The following is a 14,899-nucleotide window of genomic DNA, read 5'->3' as shown; positions in this document are numbered from 1 at the left end:
TCTATTTCTCGCATGCTTTTTCCTAAGTAGAAGATCTTTGTCAGGGGGAGTTTTTTTCTTCGTCTCTAAAGGGGGAGAAATTTCTTCTAAAAGGAGAACACTTGTTTAGGGGGAGTAATCTTTAGTGATTAAATTGTTAAATCTTTTAAGAGAGCAAGTCTTGTTTGCTTTCTACATCTTTTAATGTCTTCCTTTTTGGTGGTTGATGCCAAAGGTGGAGAAGTTTTAGGGACCAAAGAAATGAAAATGATATCAAACACCAAACACTACCTAATTAAAATTTTGATCTTGCAAGTGGTTTTGGTCTTTTGGTCTAAAATAGGAAGTAAGTGAATTATGGATTTAGGGGAGGCTTAAGTCCATAATATCACATTGTGGGGACATTCATGCATCCTAACAAGTAGATTGCATATTTTCATTCAAATGTTTGTTATATTTGCTTGCTTTGGTTGTGAAATGGAAATAGGCTCTGTTGGGGACCTTCGGCGTCCGAAGGTCCTCAAAAACAGGATTTAACAGTATTTCTGTAGTACAATGTGTGAACAGGTACCCTCGGACTAAAGTCGGCATTGCAGTAGACCGGAATAATACGAAGCTTGCTACAGAGCCGAAGGTGTTGAGCAGGAAAGCTTCGGCGTAACAGCAAAGAGTGGAACCGACTTAAAGATGAAAAGGCTATTCAGACCTCGATAGACTACTATAGAGTTATTATCAAATGTAGAGGGCATGAATGTAATTTTATAAGGGCTGTGTCCCGTGTCTATAAATAGGTGAACAGTATCCCCGTACTGTTCACGCTGACTTGGCATTTGCTTTTTGCGTCACGCTTGTACTGTCATTTCCTTCCGATTGAAGGTATGTCCTTCATAACCTTCGTCCACAAGTTATTATATCCTAGGGGAAATAATGCTTCGGAGGACGAAGGACGTTAACGATTAACATTTTCTATGTTGCCTTGTTCTTAACTCTTAGCACTTGAGAACAAGTCCCCAACATTGGCGCCCACCTCCGGTGAACTCACTTCCATTTCTTGAGCTTTTCAACATCTTCGACAAGCATCACCTTCGTCATGCCGCCGAAGAAGGCTTCAGCACCAGGGGCTGGCACGCTGCAGCCGCTGGACCCCAATCAAGACGTCCTTTCTCTTAGAGAGGCACGAAGCCAGAAGAGGAAGGCTACCAGTCCAACACCTCCGGAGGATGATCTAGATCAGGAGATTCAAAATCTGGAAATCCTTCAGCAGCAGGTTCAACGCAAGAAAGAAAAGATGGCCAGGGTAGCTGAACTGCAGAGGCAGATAGACGAAGCCTCTGAAGAAGTTCGTCATCTTGCTCAGGACGAGCAACACCGAAGGCCTCAGCATCAAGATCTTCATCAGGAGGGTTTTCCCAACGAAGATGATTGGTATGACAATTTCCATCATGGGAATTTTGTTTTTGATGATGCTTCTCCTCTGTCCGCTGAGCTGCAGGCTACACCTTGGCCCCCGTCCTACAAGCCGCCTCAGCTCCCTGTATTCGATGGCCACTCAGACCCGAAGCAGTTTTTGATGAGCTACGAAGCAACAGCGTCTTCGTATGGTGGCAATGCTTCAGTCATGGCCAAATCTTTCGTTATGGCTGTCAGAAGTGTTGCTCAAACCTGGTATTCCTCCCTTCGACCAGGCACGATCACTTCATGGCAGAAGCTGAAGGATTTGTTGTTAACCAGCTTTCAAGGATTTCAGACGAAGCCGGTCACTGCTCAGGCTCTGTTCCAGTGCACTCAGGACCACGAAGAATACCTTGAGGCATATGTCCGAAGGTTCTTGCGTCTGAGGGCACAGGCACCAACGGTGCCCAATGAAATTGTCATCGAGGCCATGATCAAGGGGCTTCGGCCAGGTCCGTCAGCTCAGTACTTCGCCAGGAAGCCTCCTCAAACTTTGGAGAAGCTTCTCCAGAAAATGGATGAATACATTCGGGCCGACAATGATTTTCGCCAAAGAAGGGAGGAGGCTTTCAGGTTTTCTGAAATGACCAGGGGCTTCGGAGGGAGGTTTTACCCGAGGCATGTGAGATCAATTCACAATTCTACACAAAATGATGACAGAGGAAGCCAACAGCAAAGGCCACAATACTCCTCACAGGCTTCTGGACAACAGCAAAGCTCCTTCCGGCCACCAGCTCCAAGAGGCAGAGGCGCCAGGGGCTTCGGAGGAAGATTTGGCGATCAACCGAGAAGAATCTTTTGCTTATTCTGCGGTGAGAACAAAGGCCATACTACCAGGATGTGCCATGTTACTATACAGAAGCAAAAGGAAATAGCTGAAGCAGCAGCACAACAAGCCCAGCCGAAGCAGGTCATGCATACAGCTTCGTATCATTCGCCCTACATCCCAGAATATGTGGGCAACCATCCTGCAGTCTCTGCTGCTTCGGCGAGTCAGCCTCAAGCTTCCTGGCAACAGCCTCCGCCTCCACCTCCGTTGCAACAAGGCCAGCAGCCAGAAGGGAGCCAATATGCTCCGCACCAAAGGGACTTCAGAGAACAGTCCGAAGCTCGCACGGTCAACAGCACAGTGCCAGAATCAAAGCACATCTATTGACAAATATCCTACCTTAATAGCAATCTTTTTCATTCAGTTTTATTTTCTGTAACAAAGGACATTGTTTAGGTTTCATGTAATTAGTTTCGTTGATTCATACAAGAAAAATATGTTTTCTTCACAGGCTTGTGATAATAAAAAGGACCTTCGGACTGTCGAAAATTCTTCGAAGCAACAAAAAGTCGTTCTACGGAACGCAGAGTAAGTTTGACGAAGTCACAAAAAGTCGTTCCGAAGGGAGCGCAGTGTAAGTTTTCTGCTCCAAAGTCGTTCCAAAAGGAATGCAGAGCATACAGCGAAAAGTCAACGCTGACACCGCCTAAGTAAAAGGCGAAGAAGCTCCAAAGACGTTCCTAAGGGAATGCAGAGCTTATACCGCCTAAGTAAAAGGCGAAAAAGCTACAAAGACGTTCCTAAGGGAATGCAGAGCTTATACCGCCTAAGTAAAAGGCGAAGAAGCTCCAAAGACGTTCCTAAGGGAATGCAGAGCTTACAGCGAAAAGTCAACGCTGATTCCGCTGAAGTAAAAGGCGAAGAAGCTCCTAAGGGAGGCTTATAGCGAAAAGACAATGCTGATTCACAAAAAAGATTGTGTTTTATCGCGCAAATATGCGTGTATCTTCGGAATATCACCTTACATAGCATAACATCATCACATCATCCTTGCATAACATAAGCATCATACATCATAATGCATGTGGCATAAGAAAGAGATATGACATTAATCTTCGGGAAAACGCTTTGAGAAAGGGGCAAATCATGCCAAGTCACAAGGAGAAACAATATTGATTTCTGAAGTATAGCCTTGAAGATTGTTTCTACGAAGCTTCAGCACTTTTCCAGGATACTTCGGATATTGTTGTGATAAATGGTGATTCTTCTTCACGAAGCATGAAAAGAAGGGAAGGTGTTTTTTCGCCAAAGACTCAAAAACGGTATGTATGTAAAGTTTCATGCATCGTAAAGAATTGAATAACAAAAATAGATATATTACATTCAGGGTTACAAAATGTTACACTATATTACATTTCAGAAGTTTTTTACAAAAATGCTTAATCCTCTCTCAAAACGACTTCTGCAGCCTCATTCAGGAGCCGATTCACGACTTTATCCATAATATCTTCGGCCATCTTTTTAATTTCGTCGTCCCCCTTCGTCGGATCTGAAGCAGGACACGGCTACATTGCTATTACAAATCGCAAGCAGATCTTAAAGCCTAAAGATTACAACACGATAAAAACCATTATTTAGTACCTAGTTGATCTTCGGCTTGTGTGCTCTTGTCAGCAGCCTCAGCTACTGCTCTAGCATCGTGAATGCCCTTCTCACTTCTTCGAATAATTTCTCCGGCTATTTCTCGGCCACCATTATCCCAGATATCGGTAAAGAACTTTCCACCAATTATGCTAGCTTCGGCCGTAGGATCTCTTGTATCTTCAAAGGACAAGGCAGCTTCGGACTGTGCTAGAATTTTTACATGTTCGCAGCCCTTCTTCTCTAAGATGGTGGCAATCCCTCTGGCGCCAGAGAAGGCGCATATATCTCCTCGACTATTTAAAATTTCTTCGAAGGCTTCAGCTTCGTGGTCAATCCATTCAATGACACCTTCGGGATTGCCTCTCGAAAAGTTTTCCTCACTTGAGAATGCGCCGACCTTGGCGAAGCTAGCCTTTAATTTTTTAACACAATCTATAGATTTGTTGTAGCATCTCTTTTTGGATGAACGAAGCTCTTCAACAGTCACTTCTAGGTGATCTGCCCATTGATCGCTGAGTTCACGCTTTGTTTCTTGAAGTATACGTTCTTCTTTGGCTCTGGCCAGTTGTTTCCGAAGGTCTTCAATTTCGCGTTTCTGAGCTTCAGCTTGACTTTTAAAAGCAGCTTCGTCCTCCTTTATTTTATCTATCAATGAGTATAATATTTTGTCTTTTTCGAGACCTTCGTTCCTCAGTTCAATTACTTCGGAACGAAGGTTGCTCAGGGCTATAGTACATCCTTCGTCCTCAGCATCTTTCTGTGCCCTGAGGGCATTGCTGAGTATCAGGCCCTGCAAACAGGAATATGTCTGTGTCAATAGTTTTAAACAAACGAAAAATTTTTGAACTCAACAAAAAACACGAGAATTCCATTTGTCGCACCTTTAAACTGTTGTAAGCTAGGCTGTCAGCCAGATCGTTCTTTGACAGCACCGAAAGTCCGTCTTCTAAAGTTGGGAATCCGAAGCTTCTGCTCATCTCCCGACAGACAGAAATTTCCTTGCTATCGGGGAGACAATACAAGAAATCTTCTTCTCCACTGCCATTAAATATCAACGCCCCCTTTGGATATTTCAACTTTTGGGCATAATGCTGGGCCTCTTGTTCTTCTTTTTCTGATAATTTTTTTCCCCGAAGCATGACGAAAAATATAATCACGAATTTTGGGGGATGCTTCGGGGGTAACAACACCAGTTTCTTCAAAAGTTGGCTTTGTTATTTTTTCTGCCTCACTTTCCAAAGTTTTTGTGGGCTCTGAGGGCCCAGCTTCGGCTTCAATTTCTTGCTCTGGAGCTGTAGAACCAGAAATTTCAGCTGTTGTTTCAGGAGTAACAGCAGCCTTCTTCGGAGGTGTGCTCGAAGATTTGATCGTTTCCAGTACATCTAGCACATTAGCCATTCTCTTTCTCTTCGGAGTTGCGGCTGGCACTTTTTCATTTTTTGCTGTCCCAATGATTGCTGTAGGACTCAAAACTTCTGATGTTTTGGAGCCCTCAGTTGCTTCTTTTACCTCTTCAATTTTTTCTGTGGACGGCGCTTCGGTTTTCTCTTTTGTTTCTGACAACAAAATGTTTGATTGTTCTGATTCTATCTTTGGTGGCACTTCGGCCGTTTCTGCGATCTCTGGCAACAAGGTTGGCTCGGTTGGTTTTTCAGCTTCGGTGGCCGAAGAAGTTTTTCCGGTAAACTCGGGCACCGAAGCTGGTTCAATATAACGCGGCCGATGCGTAAGAACCTTTAACTTTTTCCTTTTCGGTTCTGGCTCGCTAGGAGCAGCTGCAGCTTCTTCTTTTGCAGAGGTTGTGTTTTTTCTCTTCTGCCTCCGAATGGGATAGCAATAGTCAGGGTAGACAAACCCGATGGCATCAAATACCCGATTCAGTCTCTTCTTTTTTCGGCCTCCGAAGGCTGCTGACATTGCATTATCTTCAGCCTTCGAGTAGGTCCCGAGTAGCTCATCACTTAAATTGTCAATGCTTTTCAACCACTCATCATCTGGCTCAATAAATTTATCTCCAAATTTAAAAGTGTACTTAAATCTGATAAGTCCACCTTCGTCGGCCTCTTTAATGGTTTCTTGTGGCATTTCCCATTTCTCCGCAAGCGGCCACACCCTGAAGGCGATATGCTCTTGTACTAAGTCCCTTGTTCCTATAAAAGAGCAGACAACGCCGAAGGCTCTTTGGCACTCTTCGGCGGCTTCATTCATTTCAACCTTCGGCCTCCGAAGGCCGAAGCTTTGCCAAATAGGTCGCATGATTATACCTTTGATGTCTTCCCGTGCTTTCAGATCATTTTTTACATAAAACCATTCTGTCATCCAGCCGCTAGGCCACCTCTTCCGAAAAGTTGGCACGGGACAGCTTGACCCAGACCGAGAAACAAAACTGTAGCAGCCAAAGTTATTGTGATACTGTTCCTTACCCCAAGGTATTGTCTCGTATGATAATTCGTGCATATTGCAGAAACTTTTTGCATCAGGCTTCAGACCTTGGCTTCGCACGGCCCACACGAAGATGTTCAGCCTTATGATGGCCTCGGGGGTAAGTTGGTGAAGATAGACTTCAAAAATCTTCAGCACTTCCACGACGAAGCTGCTCAAGGGCAATCGCAGCCCAGCCTTCAAAAAGCTTCGGAATACTACGACTTCATTCTCTTCAGGGTGTGGACAAGTCTTCTCCCCTTCGTCGGCCCTCACAACGGACAAATCCCGGAAATACCTTCCTCTCATATTAACAAGATGATTCTCTTTGATAGTTGATTTACCATAAACTGAATGGCTTGGTCGCCAGGGGCGATCTTCGGAGTCTTCGCCACCGCTGTCTACATCATAACTTTCACTGTCACCAGTATCTTCAGACAGTCCTTCCAGAATCTCATTGGTGATTTTTTCTGTGTTGGTCTTCGACATCGCTATAAGAAATCCTAAGTTCTTCTCTTCATCAAGACTCAGCTTCATCTCAGCAGCAGCCTTCTTAGCAGCTTCAGACATCTTCGGAAGCACTAAAAAACTGTTTTCAAATCCGAAGCTTCAAAGCTAAAAGCTTAGCAAAACACAGTGCACAAGAGCTAAAAATTGAGTGAGCGGGAGTGGTTGGCCAGGAAGCGTGCAAAATGAGTTTGCGGTATGGCCGTATATATACGCTCGGTGCGTTGAAAATTGAAAGACCCCACTTGTCATTGAATGTTGCTATTCTAGCAAAGGGAAGGTGTTTTTTCGGACCTTCGGCGTAAAGCCTTCGTCCATATCGCAATCTAAATTTATTATTTCAAACAAATTAATATTGCGAGGGGCTACTGTTGGGGACCTTCGGCGTCCGAAGGTCCTCAAAAACAGGATTTAACAGTATTTCTGTAGTACAATGTGTGAACAGGTACCCTCGGACTAAAGTCGGCATTGCAGTAGACCGGAATAATACGAAGCTTGCTACAGAGCCGAAGGTGTTGAGCAGGAAAGCTTCGGCGTAACAGCAAAGAGTGGAACCGACTTAAAGATGAAAAGGCTATTCAGACCTCGATAGACTACTATAGAGTTATTATCAAATGTAGAGGGCATGAATGTAATTTTATAAGGGCTGTGTCCCGTGTCTATAAATAGGTGAACAGTATCCCCGTACTGTTCACGCTGACTTGGCATTTGCTTTTTGCGTCACGCTTGTACTGTCATTTCCTTCCGATTGAAGGTATGTCCTTCATAACCTTCGTCCACAAGTTATTATATCCTAGGGGAAATAATGCTTCGGAGGACGAAGGACGTTAACGATTAACATTTTCTATGTTGCCTTGTTCTTAACTCTTAGCACTTGAGAACAAGTCCCCAACAGGCTCACACCTTTTCCTAAATTGATTTTGGTGGTTGAATTGCCCAACACAAATAATTGGACTAATTAGTTTGCTCTAGTCTATAAGTTTTACAGGTGCCAAAGGTTCACAACAAGCCAATAAAAAGACCAAGATGGGTTCAAATAAAGAGAGCTAAAGACATCCCAAAAGGCACCCTGGTCTGGCGCACCGGACTGTCCGGTGTACCACCGGACAGTGTCCGGTGCACCAGGGAACTCGAAGCTGAACTTGCCACCTTCGGGAAAATGGGAGGCCGCTCCGCTATAATTCACCGGACTGTCCGGTGAAGCACCGGACAGTGTCCGGTGTCACACCGGACTGTCCGGTGTGCCAGCGGAGCAACGGCTACTTCGCGCCAATGGTCGACTGCAAACGCATTCAATGCGCTACAGTGCGCGCCAGAGTTAGAGCAGCGCCAGACGGCGCACCAGATAGTCTACAGGACCTGTCCGGTGCACCACCGGACAGTCCAGAGGTCCCACCAGTCAGAGCTCCAACGGTGAGAACCCAACGGCCGGCTGGCGTGGCTGGCGCACCGGACTGTCCGGTGCGCCATGCGACAGCAGCCTTCCAACGGCCACTTTTGGTGGTTGGGGCTATAAATACCCCAACCACCTCACGTTCAATGGCATCCAAGTTTTCCACCTTCCAACACATTACAAGAGCTATAGCATTCAATTCTAGACACATCCAAAGAGATCAAATCCTCTCCCAAGTCCGAAATCACTCCAAATCAAATAGTGACTAGAGAGAGCGACATTTGTGTTCATTTGAGCTCTTGCACTTGGATTGCTTCTTTTCTTTCTCACTCTTTCTTGTGATCAAACTCAATTGTAACCGAAGCAAGAGACACCAATTGTGTGGTGGTCCTTGCGGGAACTTTTGTGTTCCGTTTGATTGAGAAGAGAAGCTCACTCGGTCTAAGTGACCGTTTGAGAGAGGGAAAGGGTTGAAAGAGACCCGGTCTTTGTGACCACCTCAACGGGGAGTAGGTTTGCAAGAACCGAACCTCGGTAAAACAAATCCTTGTGTCTCACGCTTTATTTGCTTATGATTTGTTTTTCGCCCTCTCTCTCGGACTCTTTTATATTTCTAACGCTAACCCGGCTTGTAGTTGTGCTTAAGTTTATAAATTTCAGATTCGCCCTATTCACCCCCCCCTCTAGGCGACTTTCAATTGGTATCGGAGCCTGGTGCTTCATTAGAGCTTAACCGCTCGAAGTGATGTCGGGAGATCACGCCAAGAAGATGGTGATCGGAGGTGAGAAGTCCGCTACAAGCCACGGGAAGGCTCCATCGAGGGAGTCCGCCAACAAGAAGAAGGATGGATCCCCTTCACGCATTCGATCGCACAAGAGTGGCGAGAAGAAGAAGAAAATGAAGAAAGTGGTCTACTACGAGACCGATTCTTCCTCGCCCTCTACATCCGGATCCGACGCCGCGTCCGTCACTTCTAAGCGCCAAGAGCGCAAGAAGTATAGTAAGATCCCCCTATGCTACCCTCGCATTTCCAAACGTACTCCTTTACTTTCCGTCCCATTAGGCAAACTACCTATGTTTGATGGTAAAGATTATAATATGTGGAGTGATAAAATGAGGCATCATCTAACCTCACTACACACTAGCATTTGGGATGTTGTTGAGATTGGAGTACAGGTACCATCACCGGGGGATGAAGACTATGATTCGGACGAGGTCGCCCAAATCTGGCACTTTAACTCTCAAGCCACCACTATACTCCTCGCCTCTCTAAGTCGAGAGGAGTATAACAAGGTGCAAGGATTGAAGAGTGCCAAAGAGATTTGGGACGTACTCAAGACCGCGCTCGAAGGAGATGAGGTGACCAAAATCACCAAGCGGGAGACGATCGAGGGGGAGCTCGGCCGCTTCCGGCTTCGCCAAGGGGAGGAGCCACAAGACATGTACAACCGCTTGAAGACCTTGGTAAACCAAGTGCGCAACCTCGGGAGCACCAAATGGGATGACCATGAGATGGTCAAGGTTATTCTAAGATCCCTCGTTTTCCTTAACCCTACACAAGTTCAATTAATTCGAGGTGATCCTAGATACACACTAATGTCTCCTGAGGAAGTGATAGGAAAATTTGTGAGCTTTGAGTTGATGATCAAAGGCTCAAAGAAAATCATCGAGCAAGACGGCCCCTCCACGCCAGAAGCACAACCGGTCGCATTCAAGGCAACGGAGGAGAAGAAAGAGGAGTCTACCTCAAGTAGACTGCCCATCGACGCCTTCAAGCTCGACAACGAGGAAATGGCGCTTATCATCAAGAGCTTCCGCCAAATCCTCAAGCAAAGGAGGAGGAAGGACTACAAATCCCGCTCCAAGAAAGTGTGCTACAAGTGTGGTAAGCCCGGTCATTTTATTGCAAAATGTCCATTATCAAGTGATAGTGACAGGGGCGACGACAAGAAGGAAAAGAGGAGAGAAAAGAAGAGGTACCACAAGAAGAGGGGCGGCGATGCCCATGTGTGCCGCGAATGGGACTCCGACGAGAGCTCCACCGACTCCTCCAACGAGGACGCCGCCAACATCGCCGTCACCAAAGGGCTCCTCTTCCCCAACGTTGGCCACAAGTGCCTCATGGCAAAGGACGACAAAAGAAAGAAGGTAAAATCAAGATCCTCCACTAAATATGCATCCTCTAGTGATGAAGATCATTTTAGTGATGAGGAAGATAATTTGCGTATTCTTTTTGCCAACCTTAACATGCAACAAAAAGAAAAATTAAATGAATTAATTAGTGCTATTCATGAGAAGGATGAACTCTTGGACTCCCAAGAGGACTTCCTAATTAAGGAAAATAAAAAGCATGTTAAGGTTAAGGATGCTTATGCTCTAGAAGTAGAAAAATGTGAAAAATTATCTAGCGAGCTAAGCAAGTGCCATGATATTATTACCAACCTTAGAAATGAGAATGCTAGTTTAATAGCTAAGGTTGATTCAAATGTATGTGATGATTCAATTTCCAATCTTAAAGATGATAATGCTAATTTGCTTGCTAGGATTGAAAAATTGAATGATTCTCTTGCTAGCCTTAGAAATGACAATGAAAATTTGATTGCTAAGGCTAAAGACCTAGATGTTTGCAATGCTTCCATATCCGATCTTAGAGATAAGAATGACATTTTACGTGCTAAGATTGTTGAACTTAATTCTTGCAAACCCTCTACATCTACCATTGAGCATGTTTCCATTTGTACTAGATGTAGAGGCATTAATGTTGATGCTATTCATGATCACCTAGCCTTAATTAAGAAACAAAATGATCACATAGCTCAACTTAATGCTAAGATTAATGAGCATGACTTAGAAAATTAAAAATTTAAATTTGCTAGAAGCATGCTCTATAGTGGGAGACGCCCTAGCATCAAGGATGGCATTGGCTTCCAAAAGGGAGACAATGTCAAACTTAATGCCCCTCCTAAAAGATTATCTAACTTTGTTAAAGGCAAGGCTCCCATGCCTCAGGATAACGAGGGTTACATTTTGTACCCTGCCGGTTATCCCGAGCACAAGATTAGGAGAATTCATTCTAGGAAGTCTCACTCTGGCCCTAACCATGCTTTTATGTATAAGGGTCAGACATCTAGTTCTAGGCAATCAACCCGTGCAAAATTGCCTAAGAAGAAAACTCCTACTGCATCAAATGATTCTAACATTTCATTAAAAACTTTTGATGCATCTTATGTTTTAACTAACAAATCCGGCAAAGTAGTTGCCAAGTATGTTGGGGGCAAACACAAGGGATCAAAGACTTGTGTTTGGGTACCCAAAGTTCTTGTATCTAATGTCAAAGGATCCAAAACCGTTTGGGTACCTAAAATCAAGAATTAAATTTGTTTTGTAGGTTTATGCATCCGGGGGCTCAAGTTGGATCATCGATAGCGGGTGCACAAACCACATGACAGGGGAAAAGAAGATGTTCTCCTCCTACGAGAAAAACCAAGATCCCCAACGAGCTATTACATTCGGGGATGGGAATCAAGGTTTGGTCAAAGGGTTGGGTAAAATTGCTATATCACCTGACCATTCCATTTCCAATGTTTTTCTTGTAGATTCTTTAGACTACAACTTGCTTTCAGTATCGCAATTATGTAAAATGGGTTACAACTGTCTTTTTACAGATACAAGTGTTACTGTCTTTAGAAGAAGTGACGATTCAATAGCATTTAAGGGAGTGTTAGAGGGTCAGCTATACTTAGTAGATTTTGATAGAGCTGAACTCAACACTTGCTTAATTGCTAAGACTAACATGGGCTGGTTCTGGCATCGCCGACTAGCACATGTTGGAATGAAGAATCTTCACAAGCTTCTAAAGGGAGAACACATTTTGGGACTAACAAATGTTCATTTTGAGAAAGACAGGATTTGTAGCGCATGTCAGGCAGGGAAGCAAGTTGGTGTTCATCATCCACACAAGAACATCATGACGACTGACAGGCCACTCGAGCTCCTACACATGGACCTATTCGGCCCGATTGCTTACATAAGCATCGGTGGGAGTAAGTACTGTCTAGTTATTGTGGATGATTATTCTCGCTCCAGGTGTTCTTTTTGCAAGAAAAATCTCATACCCAAGAGACCTTAAAGGGATTCTTGAGACAGGCTCAAAACGAGTTCGGCTTAAGGATCAAGAAAATAAGAAGCGACAACGGAACGGAGTTCAAGAACTCACAAATCGAAGGCTTCCTTGAGGAGGAGGGCATCAAGCATGAGTTCTCTTCTCCCTACACGCCACAACAAAATGGTGTAGTGGAGAGTAAGAATAGAACTCTATTGGACATGGCAAGGACCATGCTTGATGAGTACAAGACTTCGGATCGGTTTTGGGCCGAGGCGGTCAACACCACCTGCTACGCTATCAACCGGTTATATCTACACCGAATCCTCAAGAAGACATCGTATGAACTCCTAACTGGTAAAAAGCCCAATGTTTCATATTTTAGAGTCTTTGGTAGCAAATGCTTTATTCTTGTTAAAAGAGGTGGAAAATCTAAATTTGCTCCTAAGGCTGTAGAAGGATTTTTACTAGGATATGATTCAAACACAAGGGCATATAGAGTCTTTAACAAGTCCTCTGGGCTAGTTGAAGTTTCTTGTGACATTGTGTTTGATGAAACTAACGGCTTTCAAGTAGAGCAAGTTGATCTTGACGAGCTAGGTGATGAAGAGGCTCCATGCGTCGCGCTAAGGAACATGTCCATTGGGGATGTGTGTCCTAAGGAATCCGAAGAGTCTCCAAATGCACAAGATCAATCATCTTCCTCCATGCAAGCATCTCCACCAACTCAAGATGAGGATAAGGCTCAAAATGATGAAGGAATGGATCAAGAAGTTGAGCCACCTCAAGAGGAGAGCAATGATCAAGGGGGAGATGCCCATGATCAAGATGAGGAAGATGAACAAGTTCCAAGGCCGCCACACCCAAGAGTCCACCAAGCAATTCAACGAGATCACCCCGTGAACACCATTCTCGGCGATATTCAAAAGGGGGTAACTACTCGATCTCGTGTTGCTCATTTTTGTGAACATTACTCTTTTGTTTCCTCTATTGAGCCACACAGGGTAGAGTAAGCACTTCAAGATTCGGATTGGGTGGTGGCGATGCAAGAGGAGCTCAATAACTTCACTAGGAATGAGGTATGGCATTTAGTTCCACGTCCTAATCAAAATGTTGTAGGAACCAAGTGGGTCTTCCGCAACAAGCAAGATGAGCATGGTGTGGTGACAAGGAACAAAGCCCGACTTGTGGCCAAGGGGTATTCACAAGTCGAAGGTTTGGATTTCGGTGAAACCTATGCACCCGTAGCTTGGATAGAATCAATTCGCATTTTACTTGCCTATGCTACTTACCATGGCTTCAAGCTTTATCAAATGGACGTGAAAAGTGCATTCCTCAATGGACCAATCAAGGAAGACGTCTATGTTGAGCAACCTCCCGGCTTTGAAGATAGTGAGTATCCTAACTATGTATATAAACTCTCTAAGGCGCTTTATAGGCTCAAGCAAGCCCCAAGAGCATGGTATGAATGCCTAAGAGATTTTCTTATCACTAATGGCTTCAAAGTCGGAAAGGCCGATCCTACTTTATTTACTAAAACTCTTGACAATGATTTGTTTGTATGCCAAATTTATGTTGATGATATTATATTTGGGTCTACTAACGAATCTACATGTGAGGAATTTAGTAGGATCATGATACAAAAATTCGAGATGTCTATGATGGGGGAGTTGAAGTACTTCTTAGGATTTCAAGTGAAGCAACTCCAAGAGGGCACCTTCATTAGCCAAACGAAGTATATTCAAGACATTCTAAGCAAGTTTGGGATGAAGGATGCCAAGCCCATCAAGACACCCATGGGAACTAATGGGCATCTCGACCTCGACACGGGAGGCAAATCCGTAGATCAAAAGGTATACCGGTCGATGATAGGCTCTTTACTCTATTTATGTGCATCTCGACCGGACATTATGCTTTCCGTATGCATGTGCGCAAGATTCCAAGCCGACCCTAAGGAAGCTCACCTTACGGCCGTAAAACGAATCTTGAGATATTTAGTTTATACTCCTAAGTTTGGGCTTTGGTACCCTCGGGGATCCACATTTGATTTAATTGGTTATTCGGATGCCGATTAGGCGGGGTGTAAAATTAATAGAAAGAGCACATCAGGGACTTGCCAGTTCTTGGGAAGGTCTCTGGTGTCTTGGGCTTCAAAGAAGCAAAATTCCGTAGCTCTTTCTACCGCCGAAGCCGAGTATATTGCCGTAGGCCATTGTTGCGCGCAATTACTTTGGATGAGGCAAACCCTTAGGGACTATGGTTACAAATTAACCAAAGTTCCTCTTCTGTGTGATAATGAGAGTGCAATTCGCATGGCGGATAATCCCGTTGAACATAGTCGCACTAAACACATAGCCATTTGGTATCATTTTCTAAGGGATCACCAACAAAAGGGGGATATCGAGATTGCATATATTAACACCAAAGAACAATTGGCCGATATCTTTACCAAGCCACTAGATGAACAAACTTTTAACAAACTTAGGCATGAGTTAAATATTCTTGATTCTCGGAATTTCTTTTGATGTCTTGCATACATAGCTCATTCATATATTTTTGATCATGTCTCTTTTATATGCTATGACTAATGTGTTTTCAAGTGTATTTCAAACCAAGTCATAGATTGAAAGG

This window comes from Zea mays, chromosome 8, assembly GCF_902167145.1.
Source record: "Zea mays cultivar B73 chromosome 8, Zm-B73-REFERENCE-NAM-5.0, whole genome shotgun sequence".
Classification (NCBI taxonomy): domain Eukaryota; kingdom Viridiplantae; phylum Streptophyta; class Magnoliopsida; order Poales; family Poaceae; genus Zea; species Zea mays.
The sequence above is the reverse complement of the archived record's forward strand: the minus strand, read 5'-3'. Positions refer to the sequence as shown.